A 14813-nucleotide genomic window follows, 5' to 3' on the forward strand; every position below is an offset into this window, starting at 1 on the left:
AAACTGAAGTGATCAATTTTCTTGAGAACTAAACATTCGGCAAACAGTTGAAAAATCTTTAAAACTTTTCCTGCTGTCACATGAATAAATAGAGCAGCTCTGGAACTGGTTCACCATCAGTCAAGAGAGAAGTAGGGAAATCCGTTTAATGGAACAGTGCATCTGGGACCTGAGTTCTTATTGGAAAACACCTGTTTCTTCCATTATTTCAATCATCTGAATATACTCTAATGATCACATTTCCTATTTTGTAAATTTGAAGTTATAGGAAGAGAGCCCTCTTTAGTTCTGCTAAATCCTGGAATGGTGTTCACAGGTGGGTGAGAGTGTGTAATAGCTGAGAAAATACATATTGCAGAGAGGACTTCTGATTATCTGAGACTAGTCAAGTGGTGATTTTCCTGGTTTATGATACTCTGTAAATTCCTGCTATTGTTTAGATAAAAATACTTCATAGAAACATATTTTAGAGTTTATAAAGAGGTACCATTAGTATTCAAGTGCTAGATAAGATACCTGAAACATGCCAAGATTTTTTTTTCATCATCCTTAAATAATTCTTTTCAAAAGTTTGCCAAAATGTTTTCTGAGTTTAGTCCTGTTCTTTAAAATGAAAAACAAAGGAAAGTAATGTATAATAAACTGTACATTTGAAATTACTTCTGCTTGTGTCCGTTAAAACTTTTACCTGAAGAAGTATGTCTGAACCAAGGCAATTTCAAGGCCTTATGAAAAAGACAAAATGTTTTGCCCTTTTTTCCTCAAATAAATGTGGTTTGTATGCTGAGGTACATTTATCAGAAGAAGGAAGTGCCCTAGAATAGGTGCTGAAAACTATTTTTGTTTTCTGTTCTGTGCATTAATTTTCTTACACATGGAAATAGAACTAGGAGGAGTTTCTAGGACCACTTAGTCCCATCACCAACATTGTACACACCCTCATTTTTTTAAAGTTGACTTTTATGTTCCATTTTTTAGATTTGGTTGCTTTTTTCTTTTTCTTTTTTTCTGCCAAGTATACTCACATAAAGAATCTGTTTCACAATAATCCTCATCTGATACTAAAATAGGAGTATGAAACATAACTTTATGTGTCAAGACAAGAACTGTTTTTTAATTCCTTGATTTCCTACTTGAATTATGTTAGTTTCTGTCTTTACCACAGCATACTCTGGATTGAGACAGAAGCAAATGTTGATAGGTTATTCATTGTGTTGCACAAAGTGTGAACAACTATGAGAAGTAAGAAAGATCCTAGTACCTAATATGTGTAATGGAAGGTAATAATGCACAGGAATAGAAGTAGGCAGTTGAAATCTAGAGTACATATGAATTTCCATATCATGTCTGAATTTTCTGTTTGGGCGGATGTATTTATGTACCAAATAGACAGCTTTAAATGACTTACCATGACCACTTTTCTACTTCAGCTTATGTTAGTGAAGTTTCAGTTTGAAACCCATACTCCTCATAATTTGCAATTCTAAGCATAAGAGCAAAGGTGGTGTTGTTTTATAATAGTTAAAAATGCAAAACCTATTATTTTATAGTAGCTAATGATGTCTAATACTACTATATTCATTCAAACATTTCCTTTGTCTTGGATTCAGAGAAGTGTCTAAACAAACAGGCAGTGTGATGAGGTGCTGCTCTCACTCTAGTGCCACTTAGACTTAGTCTTACTCACCAGTGAACCAAATATGAAGGTAATTATTATGATCAGTACCCCTATTTTGTAGAAACTGCAGTGAGATAATGGCTTTATTTTACATAAGCTGCTTAACTGTGTTTTAGAAACTGTCATTGCAGTGCAAGATTTTGTGCAGTAAAATATTCATTAAATCTGTTTAGCTGTCTGTTTGCAGGTTGTCCATAAACAGATCTATTCACAGAACATCATCCATCTTTTTTGTTGTTCTCTGTGTCACCACAGTCTCATGCTCGGTGTTTTTTTCCTTGATTTACTGATCTATAAAGTAGTGAGGAACAAGACTGAATTCAAAGTTTGACGAATCTGTATTTAGAGATTGTTAGAGTTTGTTAAAGATTATTAACAGATTGTTAAAACTAAAAGTTGAATTTACTTAGAAAAAGAAAGCAAAGACACATGCACAACCACTGGAAGTTTATAGAAAGCCTTGTCTTAATTAACTTTCAAAAACAGTAAAGCACCGCTATGAACCCTAGTAGAGTTAGAATAAACAGGTTTGTGAGGGTATAAAGTCAAACTCTCAGAATTTATTTTAGGGAATATATTTTAAGCATTTGCTCAACTCTTGTAACTACTAGTCAACTGCATTTCAACAGGCAATGTAAAAAAAGAGTTTTTTGTCAACCCTTTAAGCCTGTCAGTAACTTTCATATAAATGAAGTTTTGTGCTGGGTTTCATTAAGGGGGAAAAAATGGTTCTTCTATTAAATGAGCAGATGAGTAAAAACTGGGAGCAATTTTGAACTTAAGAAGTGATCTCTTGTAAATTCTCTGCCTATTCTGTGCTTTATCTAAAGCTTTTATGATAAGCACTTGTGCAGAATATTAATTAAAGATATTTTTAGCATAGCTGCAGTTTGGGTGGGAGGCAGCTCTGTGTACCTCGTGGCAGATGGCTTGGTTTCTTTCAAGTTTACTAACAAAGAAGAAGCCATAAGTTTGTGAAAAAGTAAGAAGATTTCAAACTGAGAAATCAGCGACAGAGCATAGATACATTTTTAAACAAATAGTATTTTGTGTAACATTCAGGCCAAATAGGATGAACAGTGTGGTGTATTAGACTTTTAAAGCACCTTTTTTTTTGTATCACCAAGACAGTGTATTGAAATTTTTGATTAGCACTGCCTGTTATTCATTTTCTACCACTGAAACACACTGCTATGTTTCATTCAGTGTGATGCATGTTGTATTCTTCTTTTCCAAATCTATTGACTGTAAGAGTGTCATCTAATAATACTATGTGTACTTCCTCTTACTGCTTTCCTTTCCCTCTTTTTCTTCATTCTCTCAATATATGGCACCAATGTCATAAAGCAAATACTTTTTTTTCTGAGTACTTACGTTCTATTCATATTTCTGTCAATAGAATTGTAAAACTGTACTTGTCATTTCTTAGATACTTGCAGCAACTTCATTTGAATTTGTTGTATCTTCTGACTTCTGATTGGTTTCAAAAGTTCTAGATTCTGAGACGAAAAGAAGAGTAAGCTTCTCAGCCCCTGTAGGAATTGTTTATGCATGTGTTCTCATCCACCATTTCCACTACTATTGTGTGAGAGTTCATTTTTCCTGCTTTCCTTGCTGCTGTGTGTTGCCAGAGTGCCAAGTGGAAGGATGATAGTGGCATCAGATTAAGGAAGTAGTGAGAGCTCTTTGGCGACTATTATGCATAATGTCTCAATTTGCTGCTCTAAGATTTTGAGTATACTAGCACTTATATAATTTCTCATTGCCATTCATAACATCAGCTCCCTTTTTCTGGAGTGTAAACATAGTAGCACAAAACTTCTTTATCCAAAAAATTATTCACATAGAATTTAAATCTTTCATCAAGATGTGCCTGTGAATGAAATCACTGTAGGAGATACTCCTAAGCTTCTCTGAGAAGCATTTAAGTTTTCTGTGGGCTCTAGACATTCAAGATGTCCATAATAGTTTTCTCCCTAGACTTGGAGACTATAAGAGTGGTGTAAGAAACTGTCTTGTGGGAGCCAGAAAATATGGTCCTGTTTCCATTCTTGAGATGTGAGAAGAATTGCAGGCTGTGTAGAAAAAAGTAAGTTCAGCTCAGAGGGTTTGCTTTGCTGCTAAAGGTATCAGGGCAGGTGATAAATCATATTTCAGCCTGTCAACAGACTCTAAAGTTAGTTTTAGGTAATCTTACTTTTTGCTAACAGAAAATAGATTCCTACATCTTTTCTTGGAACCATAGCTTGATGATGCCTGCCAGGATCTTGATGGCTTGGCATGATTAAATCCAGTGATGTAAAGCATGTGACATATACAGACATTTTTGTTCTTTTTATCATGGTGACTGTTTCACATCTGTTGAAACAGCACCTCATTTTTCTTTCCAACCTTTCTTTGAATATACTGTGTCTCAATGCCTCTGTTTTGGATTTGAGGGAGACAGTCTTTCCTTCACCCATTATAATGGCGTGGATCTGGGCTCCTGGACAGGAGGCAATGTCATGTTTTGTATACTTTAATTTGTGCCAGATATTCTACTACAAATTGGCACTGAATGTTGATATGCACCTACAGCATTTAACTTCTTTGATAGCTATCTTCAGGAGGTCTACAGCTCAGTGTGAATAAACAAACATGGAAAAGAATGTATTCCACCTGTTAACAGGTGACATTCTTCCTGTTTAAGACTGAAATTTGAAAGTCCAGGAGCTTTTAACTTCATGGCTTTATCCACTTCTGTTTAGTGATTGAGTCTGCCAGACCTTCATGATGAAGATCATGAATGTATGACTTTGTTGCATTCTTAAAGGAAGATATTTTATATAAAAACTCATTTCTGAATAAAGTCAGTCTAGTTTCTGTTTCCTTGTTTTGCTAGTATAACCGTCACTCTTATGGATTAAAACCCCAAAAATTGTCTGCTTGAGGTTCAGAAATTCTTGTTGATGTACCAGATGGTTGTGGATAGAGAAAGCAGTTTCTTTTTAGGAAATACCTCACTTTTCTGTGAAACAATGTCCAGTCACTAGACTAAATTGAAACATAAAGTTCTAATTTAGAAAAGTATACAATAAATTCTCCAGAATGTATTGCAACAGGAATATCAGATATCATCAAAAGCTTATTTTCTAAACTACTAGCACTGACATGCAGAATCAGAATGGTGTTTGTCTGGTGCTGTGGTACATATCCAGCTTGAGAAATTAGTGACATCAGTCAAAAGTACAGATACAGTGAGCAGACATAGTATAATCTGCCTTTTTCAAATGGAACATATAGATGTCTCTGATTTTCTTGTTCCCTGAACCCTGACAGGTACTACACGTTCCAGTGTATGTTATCATTCTCTGTGGTAGCCCTGCATACTCTTCATATTAACTTGCATGTCTGGTTCTGTTCTAATCTATTTCATTTTCAGTCCTACCATATTCAGTTCATCATTTGCTAATGTTTCACAACTCAGTTATTCTCAGTGAGTGTGATCATAACACCACCCTGTTTTAGCTTCTGGGCAGCTTGAAAGATGATTAGACAGTGACATCTGAATTCTGAGTTGACAGACTCACAGTATTGATGAAATGAGACACTACATTAGGCAGGATGCTCAGTTACTTGTATACTGGTGGCATGTTCCCTTAAACTAGTAAAAAATACAGGATTAGCATATTAAGAATGTAGTTCGTCTAAGAAGTGCAGCAGTAAGGACTGCTAGTGAAAGCTGCTAAGATGTTTAGATCAGCTGGGGGATTCTTTCCATGTGGATTCTTGAAGCGTTGTGCGCTTTTTATCTGGAAACTCGTGTGCATCTTTTGTTTCATTTAGTATTAATCCTTGCAAGGAGTGCTGCATTTTACTGTGGGTTTTGAAAAACAGGAAAGAGTTGAAAGTAAAAATTATCTTTCAGAGTCCTAGATCAAGGTATTTTGCTCTGGAGTGCAAACCAAGACCTGAACAGGCAGGATAAATTTTCCTGTTTTACATGGATGCCATACCAATGTCAGTAGCTTCAAGGTGGGAAGAAGTGAATTTCAAATTCTTTGAAGCCAAGCAGGCTCTCAGAACAGCCTCATGGCAGGCATTTGGGAGCTTACGGAGAGGCTATTTGCTCTGGTCTGTTTGCATCTGTGCAGACTCCCTTGGCTGCTGGATTCTGCCTCTGTCTATGCCTCAACTTTAAATACATGCAGCAATCTTCTAGCAGCTCTAAGTAGCTGCTGGATGTTATACTTTCTACAGTTGATATTTCTTTCCCTCACATATACCACAATTGTCTTTTAGTTCAGCTGTATCATGTTTTAAACAGAAAGATATGACAAACTGCACTGAAATATATTTTAGGAGGGAAGTCAGGTGTAATGACTCTCTTGTACAATGTACTTACCCTAGTACAGGATGTTATTTCATGCTCACTTATCATCAAGTGATGAGATGCGTTTGGAGACTGGATGCTTCTTCTAAAAGATGTATTTTCCGTCATCCAAAAGTTATTGACGACTAATGCAGAGTAAACTGAAGGCTTAATTATATGAGGAATTATATGTCCGAAACTGTATAGCCTGATAGTGGATGTGGCCTCTGGACTTCTATACTATGAAACTCCGAAAATGTTGTGAAACACCATCTGGTGAGACTAAGAGGTGTATCTAACACAAAACAAGCTTCAGTTAACTCTGCCACAGAAGGTGCAAGACTCCCATTCTAGGAAATTCTCTTGTTGTAGACTGTAGGAACACAACACAGAGCAAAATGGGTACTCGTTGCATGTGCAGGTAGGAAGACATGCTGTAATACAGGTGGTGAAGGGGACTTTGGTTGTGCTTGGGAGAAGCAGTGGGATTTATCAAGAGCTGAAAAGGGTGGGGCGAGGCTGTTCTCTGGCTGGATGCACCAGCTCATATTGTTGGTCAGCTGCTGTGTCACAGCCCACTGCACTTCGACAACAGAGACTCAAATATCCTGAAAAGTGAATTAGAGACATAATATGCTAAACAGTACAGCCAGAAAGATGTACAGAAAGATGAGTAAATAATTAGCAAGTCCTGCTGTGATTTAAAAAAAAAAAAAGTATTTTTATTAAAGCAGGTATTATTCTTCAGCTGGCATAAATCAATAGCTTGAATGAAGCTGTGCTAATTTACTCCAGCTGGATATCTGGTCTGTTGCTTGCTAGTTTGTGTCAAATACCCAGCCCTGCTATCATCATCTCCAGAAGCCATTCAGCTCCTTATTTAGAGCATAAAGGTCTGAGATAAGTTAGAAATTCTGACTGCAAGAATCTGACCCAACCGATTTCATTAATAACACATGTGACAGAGGTTTGGTATACTAAATATGGAGAGATAAAAAAGGAAACCTCCAACCCTATAAAGACAAACTTTTTTTTTTTTTTGTTCCAAGGGAAAAAAAAAGCCCAATTCCTATATCCACATACTGTTCAGAATTAAAAGGACTTTACAGTTATTAAAACCAGTCTTGTGCAGAAAGCATTACAAATCTCATCAAATGTATTTTTAAACTAAAATACAGGACGTAAAATGCAATGTGAAGAAAAAGATTCCTCAGAGTTTATGAACCAAGCCTGCTAATACAAGGACAATCATGGCTGAAAGATTTACACAAGATCTCGTACTATGAAGCTACTCATTCTGATACTTTTCTTACCAGAAGTCTTAATATCAAACAAGCATGAGAAAATCCTGACTTCTATTTCAGCATTGTGCAAGTTGTCACAAGAGCTTATGAATCTGGTCACAAAATGCAAACAAAGTCAATCTTTATATTGAGGAAAACAAGGGTAGTTTAGGTATCCAGCCATGAAAAAGCATACTAACCTGGACTGAACAGAATTTGCAGTGCTTTATTATAAAGAAATGAGGTAACTGAAGCCTATCTGAGTGAATTGCAGGTCATAAAGATACTGTTACTATTGTTTTCTAATGTCTGTGTTGGCTATTTGAAGTATCTACCTTGCTGTGAATACTGGATGATTTGATTAGCAGAAATCAGTATAAATGTAATAAATACCCATCAGCAGTCTGACAGGACTTTCCTGAAGTTCTAGTCCCTAATAAAGCAGAGAGGTGGTTGGAGGCCCAACGATATGACAAGACTGTAATGAATAAATTCTGATTTGCATAAAGAACTCCACTTTGCAAAGAATTATGTTGTGATAATTGTCTTATTTTGCATTAATATGCTAGACATACAATAAAATAAACAGGACTTTCAACCACCAGTACCTGAACTCTGTGTAACTAGGGTTTGAGCCAAAGTCCATAATGTCAGCTCAATGAATTTTCTACAGAGTTCATTATTCTATAACATAATAAAGTTTAACAGTAATAAAGAACCAGAATGAGTAGTTCGATTCCTTTGCTTGGAAGTTCCTTGGTGTTTCTTGGTCCTGGGTCACAAAAGCCCGAGATTCAAGTACTGAAGCAAATGTGAAGATTATCATTGTGAAATTTTATTTTCATGAGGAAAATATTGTGCTGAGAGTGCCCAGGAAGATTGATGAGGCAATTCTGCAGAACTTGCCAGTTTCCTCTTCCAAAACTCAGTCAAAACTGAAGAAGGAAGCCTAGATGATTCTGTAGTTCAACTGAAATAAAAAAAAACCTCTGAGCAATGGGATTTAATGAAGAAGATCAGCAATGAATTCTTTAAATTATTTGATCTTTAGATTAAATTAGATTATTTAATTTAGTTATTGTCCTGGAGACACATTTGTCATTTGTTATTTCATTATACAGGAAAGTGTATTAGTAGCATTTTCTGTAACACGCACAAAAATACCAAGTGGTATATGTTGCAAAACAATGGTGACTCTTGTTTTCTACTTTCTTTCATGCTAATAATAATTTGAAATCGAGTACTTCAGATTAGATAACGTTTGGAAATGACTGATTTTGCTACTCCCAGATGATTATTTGCTCATGCAATTTGGCATAGTTTGTTGTCTGTTCTGGCCTTTGGGAGGACATTGCAGGTCAGCAACAAGGTACATTGATAGACAAACATACTGAAGCTTGCAGAGTGATTTCTGAAGTTATTTGCACCACTTTCTCACACAGCATATACTGATTCTGACCATTTAAAAATTATTCTTCTTTTGAAGAATGACAATGGAGTTGACCGTTTCTTACCTGTTGATGGTCAACCAAGTGAGGCAATGAAACAAGTGGTAGAAAAGGAGTTCTCCAGACTGTATGTCTTGGCTTCATTTAATTGTGTGTCGCATAGCAATTCATGTGTCTGCTTTCAAGTATTTTGAACAACAGTATTTGTTTGACATGTTCTGGAAAGCAAATCTGGCTTGAATTCAGGCACAATCTTGCTCAAACCACAGTAGATTTTTTTTTTAAATAACTTGCTTGAGGAACACGAGTCATACCCATCTAAATATCTCTTGTGTATCCAGTAAATGAGAAACCTAATAATGTTCTCAAATACAATTCCAGCTCTTGTTCATGAAGCTTTATAACCCATGTGCACTTTGTGTTAACTACAGCCAGAAGGAAGGTTCTAATCAGCAGGATTTAACAGGACTAGTATAACTTTGATGTGTTTGCTTCTATGTGACTTCACCTTTTCCCCCCACAGTCTTTTTTTTTTTTTTTCCGTTTTTTTACCCATTCTTTCTCCACTTCCCCCTCCTGCCTTCTTTTTTGGCTAAGGTTGCTTGGCAGCAGAAGAATTGCTGTGGTTTTGTGCATTCTTCATTTTTGCCACTCCATTTAATGGGGCCATGTTGGCTTTCCCCCTAGTTGGTACACTGTGGGTCAAGTGTAGGCGTGTGCATGCTTTACAAATTTGTCCCAATCATTGCTAATGTCTGTCCAAGATGTTAGTAGCTGGTGGTTTTGTTTGAGGGACACTTCATGCTGTAATTCTTGAGTGCAAATCACTTTTTGTTTCTTTTGTTCATTTATAATAAGAGACTGAAATGGAGCTTAAATAATTCCTTCAATGAATACATTAACCAGACTCTTCTATTATGGCTGTTTAAGAACTGAAAATAATTAGCACAAAGCCACATTTCCTTCACAGAGCTTTAGAAGAAGTCAGGGCATTACCATTAAGATAATAATGAATTCAGTCTCTGTGGAAAGGCAGAGAGGAGAGAAAAAAAGATTAAATATATTTCAAGACAAGCAAAAAGATTTCTGGTGGGAGCATTTCACCATTGAATAAAACATTCTCTTGGGAAATAAATTGCTATTTGGGTTTGTATTTTGAGGCGCTTTGTGAGTACCTTCAGAGAAGCCAAACAAGAACCTCCTTCTCCTTTAAAAATTCAAAACCTCTACAAACACTAGGCAGTTTCCTAAGAGACAGGCTGTTAATTCAGAAACAATAATATCATCACTGTTTGGAAAGACTGGAATCACAAAACACTATTGTTGATATTCAGGTCTCAGGAAAAATTTGTTTTCCCCAGGAGTAAAGATTTTTTGGTTTGTTTGTTTGTTTCTGTCATAGAACTTACCCTTCTCAGGATATGAAATCCTATTTTGAGATATCAGAAGAAGATTTTGCAGCAGTGAAAAATGCTAGCTTAGAATTGATTTAATTTATAAATCTAACAACCCTTTCTTCCATTTAAAAGAAAGCTAGCAAACTGAGAATGAAAGCCATAAAATGTAAGAGTTGTAAGGCAAGAAATAGCTACTAACTATCCATGCCAAGGAAAGCTGGAAATCTAATATCTAAAGGTTACCTTCAAAAAAAATTCTGCATGAACAAAGAAAACACCCCTTCAGACCACACTAACAGGAAAGATAGGAAGAAATCCTACTGACACCACTTAGCCTAGTCCTGGAGCAGTCTCTTCCACCTTCAGTAGAGATCATGAACTTCTTCCAAGGGTAATAAAGAATTGGAGGTGAGAAGAAAACACAGAGACCATTCTGAGAATTTGGCTGCTTCCTTATAAGCTTTCTACTTGCTGTGAATGCATGAGAGTTGTGTGTACAGTCACATGAGTTTTCTCCTGCCTTTTCACATGGTGCTAAATATTTTCTGTATAGCGATACCACTTCAGCAGGTGACTGTCCGGCATGCCAGTAATGGAGATGCTCATGTGAATGCTATGCACACCTATATGAGTACATTTGTCGTTGGACTGTAGGGTCATTTGGAACTTAACCTCTTCACCTGTGGCATTACAGTAGTCCAAAGTTTCCTCTGATTTTGCTAAAGTGGCATAGATATGAAATAAATCATCTTGTTTGATCTCACAAAAATGAAAAAAAAAGCTTTTTAGTTTTGTTCTTTGTGTTGTTTTGGTCAGTACACCATTTCCTTGGACTGAATGCAAACAGAATTAAGTATTTGAGAAGGGAAGTGAATTTTCATGGGGAGAACAGTCATCTTCACAGCCCTAGTTCAATCTGTGAGTATGCAATGGTAAAACAGAAAGAAAAGTCTAAGATGGAGGTATTACTATCTCTGCCTGAAAATCAGATTTTTTGTTTTGGAGTCTACCTTATCTCTCAATTCACGTTAGGTGTGGATTCTTCTAGGCTTTGGTTTAAAGCAAGAGCTGACTTCATGACAGTAAAAACTTCAGATTATCAACCTTATTACAAATGCATTGACACAGCCTCTCTGATTACCTGGTCCTGCATATTTCCCTACAGGGACCTAAAGAATGTGTTCGGAAAATTCTGAAAATTTAGAATCATAGGATCGTAGAGTGGTTTCGGTTGGTAGGAGCCTAGTTCCAAACCTCTACCATGGGCAGGGACACCTTCCACTAGGCCAGGTTGCTAGAAGCCCCATCAACCTGGCATTGACCATTTCCAGGGAGGGGGCATGCACAGCTTCGCTAGCTGACCTGCTCCAGTGCCTCACCACCCTCACAGTAAAAAATTTCTTTCTTACAGCTAATCTAAATCTCATTCAGTTTAAAGCTATTACCCCTTGTCCTATCACTACATGCCCATCTAAATTCTTGTAGACCCCTTTCAGGTACTGAAAGGCTGCTATAAGGTGTCCCTGGAGCATTCTCTGCTCCAGGATGAACAACACAACTCTCTCAGCCTTTCCTCCTAGGAGAGGTCTTCCAGCCCTCTAATCATTTTTGTGGCCCTCCTCTGGCCCCGCTCCAACAGGTCCATGTCTTTCCTGTGCTGAGGGCTCCAGAGCTGGACACAATACTCCAGGTGGGGTCTCATGAGAGTGGAGTAAAGGGCAGAATCACCTCCCTTGACCTGCTGGCCACGCTGCTTTTGATGGAGCCCAGGATATGGTTGGCCTTCTGGGCTGTGAGTGCACACTGCCGGGTCATGCTGAGCTTATTCTCAACCAACACCCCAAAGTCCCTCTCCTCAGGGCTGCTTTCAACCCACTCATTGCCCAGTCTGTGCAGGACCTTGCACTTGGCCTTGTTGAACTTTCTGAGGTTTGCACAGGTGCACCTTTGAAGCCTGCCAAGGAAGGACATTTCTGAAGGACCAGTGTATTAATGTGTAATACAGAAACACAGCATTTGGAGAGTGATGTTGTTAATTAAATAGGGTACTATCTGTTTGCACATATATTCCTTTGAAAATCATGGTGTGCTCACACCCAAAAAATTCCCTGAACCAAACGTTCAGAATAAATTTTATATTGTGCATAGTTTTCTGGCTCTCCATGGAGGGATGAAGAGTGTTCAGAAAGATTAACAGGCTGTAAAATCTCTGCATGTTTTCAGCTTTTACATGGACTTTGGTAAAGATAAACAGCTTTCAGAATTCAGATTTGGAGCCAGACTGTAATTGCTTCTCAATTTGGGAGCTGGTGTGTGACTTGTACTCCTCTCTACCCATCTTTATCTCGTTTTGGAGAATAAAGAAAAAGAAAATGTGGGTCAAAACTGCAGCACAAAACCATGGAATATTAAAGGCGATGATAATAATTTTCTTATTTCAGAACTCCCTATGAGATTTTGTTAAACTATTGCTTGAGGCACTAGTGGTACTAATCAAGTTCATCTGGCAGCTAGCATCTTCTTGGACACACCTGTAAGTCTTCTAGGATGCCTTTCCTTCTTACATGATTGTATCTTTCAGAGCTGAGGGATGCAGTAAAGCTCTTGTCACCCATATAAAAGTGTGGCACTCTTTTCACTTGGAAGTGTGCAGGCAATAAAGTAGAATGTTGTGGTTAGCTTTTGTTGAGAGTAATTCAGAGCTGAAATACATGTGCAAGTTGCAATGCTATTTAGAGCAGAGTTGAAAACAACATGGATGTTGCACAAAAACTTGGCTTATTAAAATCCTACTTTCCTCATCTGTCACTATAAATGTCATTTCTCCCTTTCTAGTATATAATACCTTAATTCCTGTCATATGCTTCATGTTCTAATTTTTTGCTGTCATAAAATCCAAGAGATACATACCAAAGAATACTACTAATAAGGAAAAGTAATCCTCCTTATCGTTGTCAAGACACTCTAGGCCTCTGGAAAAAAGCAGTAAGGTTAAAGAACCTAATTTTAAAAAACATTTTACCAGAAGAAGCATTTTTAATAAACCAGTACTTTTATTTTTCCCCCCTCAAATTTTGATGTTAGTAATGATTTTCTGGGTGCTTTGGGATTTGAATGTCCAAAATAAGAAAAGTTTCAGCTGAGCAACTATTGCCTTGAAACAACTCCCAGCATGTGCCCAAATACTTATTTATAAATATGTGAGGGCACATTTCATACTTCTGCTTTGTGAGTGAGATACTTTGGAATCCCTCTGCCCCTGTGCTGAGAAAGGTGCTATCGAATAACAGTGGTTATTTACATTAGATTCCTGGCCTGTATTGTTATTTCTGTGCCTCTTAAATTCAGCAAAGTGTCACTATTGCACCTTGCTAACAAAGAATTATTAGTAATTTACTTTATTGCTGGTCACAGCAAAATCAATGAAGCTACTTCCACAGTGGGACAGTGCTCAAGTGCAAGAAAACTTCGACTGTTGGCTGGAATGCATCATTTCACCCTCTGGTTTGTGTTAGATCTTTTATTCTACAATTCTGTGTTTGTCCCCCTGACTTCTCAAAGATTTCTGCGCCATGGGCTCACACCATTGCATCTAATGAAACAGCTAATTTTTTGCACTGATCTGAGAGAGATAGGATCTGAGCCAAAATAAGAAAAACATTATTGCTTAGATATTTGCTGAAATTTTGTTTCACCTCAATGTCATAGAAGTCTTCTTTGTAATGTCAGTTGGTCGTCTGAATACCCAGGTAGCTTTCTCATGGTGAGAAACTTTGGTGCTCTGCCTGTTGACCTTCATGTATGCATCAGTGAAACTTCATTTCCAACGTTGTTTGCAGGTTCTTGAAAAGCCGTGTATTGCTGCAGATGATTGCTGCTGCTAAGGGTCAGATTTCTGCCAGGCCACTCTTTCTTCATGTGATTTGCTCTTTTAAGAACGGTTCAGTTGCCTTATTTTCAGAGAGTGTTTTCTAAGATCATCTGATCATAGACTGAAGGAAGAGAGATGTGGTGGCTGTGTTACAATGATAATAGGATTCCTGAGAGAATGAAATGGTGATATATACATAGCCAAGACTTAAAGGAAACTTGAAAAATGAAAAACAGCCTTTCCAGATATTAATCCAATTTACTGACACTCATCTTAAATGGGTTGATTCCAGCTGTCTCTAGTAAGAATGGCCGTACTCTACCAGGACTAAGTTTCATCAGCAGGTGTATAAATTACACTGAATCCAGGAGGAACTTCTGCTCAAAGCAGAAAAGTAGACAGCATAAATCAAGAGGAGAATAACCTTTTTCAGATTACTGCATGCCTTTCAGTTCTCTCCTTTTTTTCAATACTTTCTCATTCAGAGTTGCTGAGAAAAAAGAATTCATGTTTTCATTACTGCTTTTCTTGTTTTTTTATTTCTCATCTTCTTCCTTCATCCTCAGTTTCCTAATGTCTTTTTTTGTCTCTGTTGGTCTTTGTATTCTTTCTGAATAGTGCCTGTGGCATCTGCTTCCCTCCCATGCAATTATAAGCAGTTAAAACATTAGCAGTGTTATGGTAAACAGTTGAGTTTTAAAGGTTAGCAATATTTTACTGAGATTATTGATACTGCAAATGTTTTCTTTAGGAAGTCATTATTGTAACCATTGATAACTTAGGAA

The 14813-nt window shown here is 37.1% G+C and overlaps 1 protein-coding gene across 3 annotated transcripts in view; it reads left to right on the forward strand.

Moving 5' to 3' along the window:
* The window catches only part of ADAMTSL1 (ADAMTS like 1), a 466061-nt gene that overhangs the window by 100747 nt on the left and 350501 nt on the right, over window positions 1–14813 (forward strand). The window lies entirely within an intron of this gene.

The sequence above is a fragment of the Opisthocomus hoazin genome, chromosome Z (genome assembly GCF_030867145.1).
Source record: "Opisthocomus hoazin isolate bOpiHoa1 chromosome Z, bOpiHoa1.hap1, whole genome shotgun sequence".
Classification (NCBI taxonomy): Eukaryota; Metazoa; Chordata; class Aves; order Opisthocomiformes; family Opisthocomidae; genus Opisthocomus; species Opisthocomus hoazin.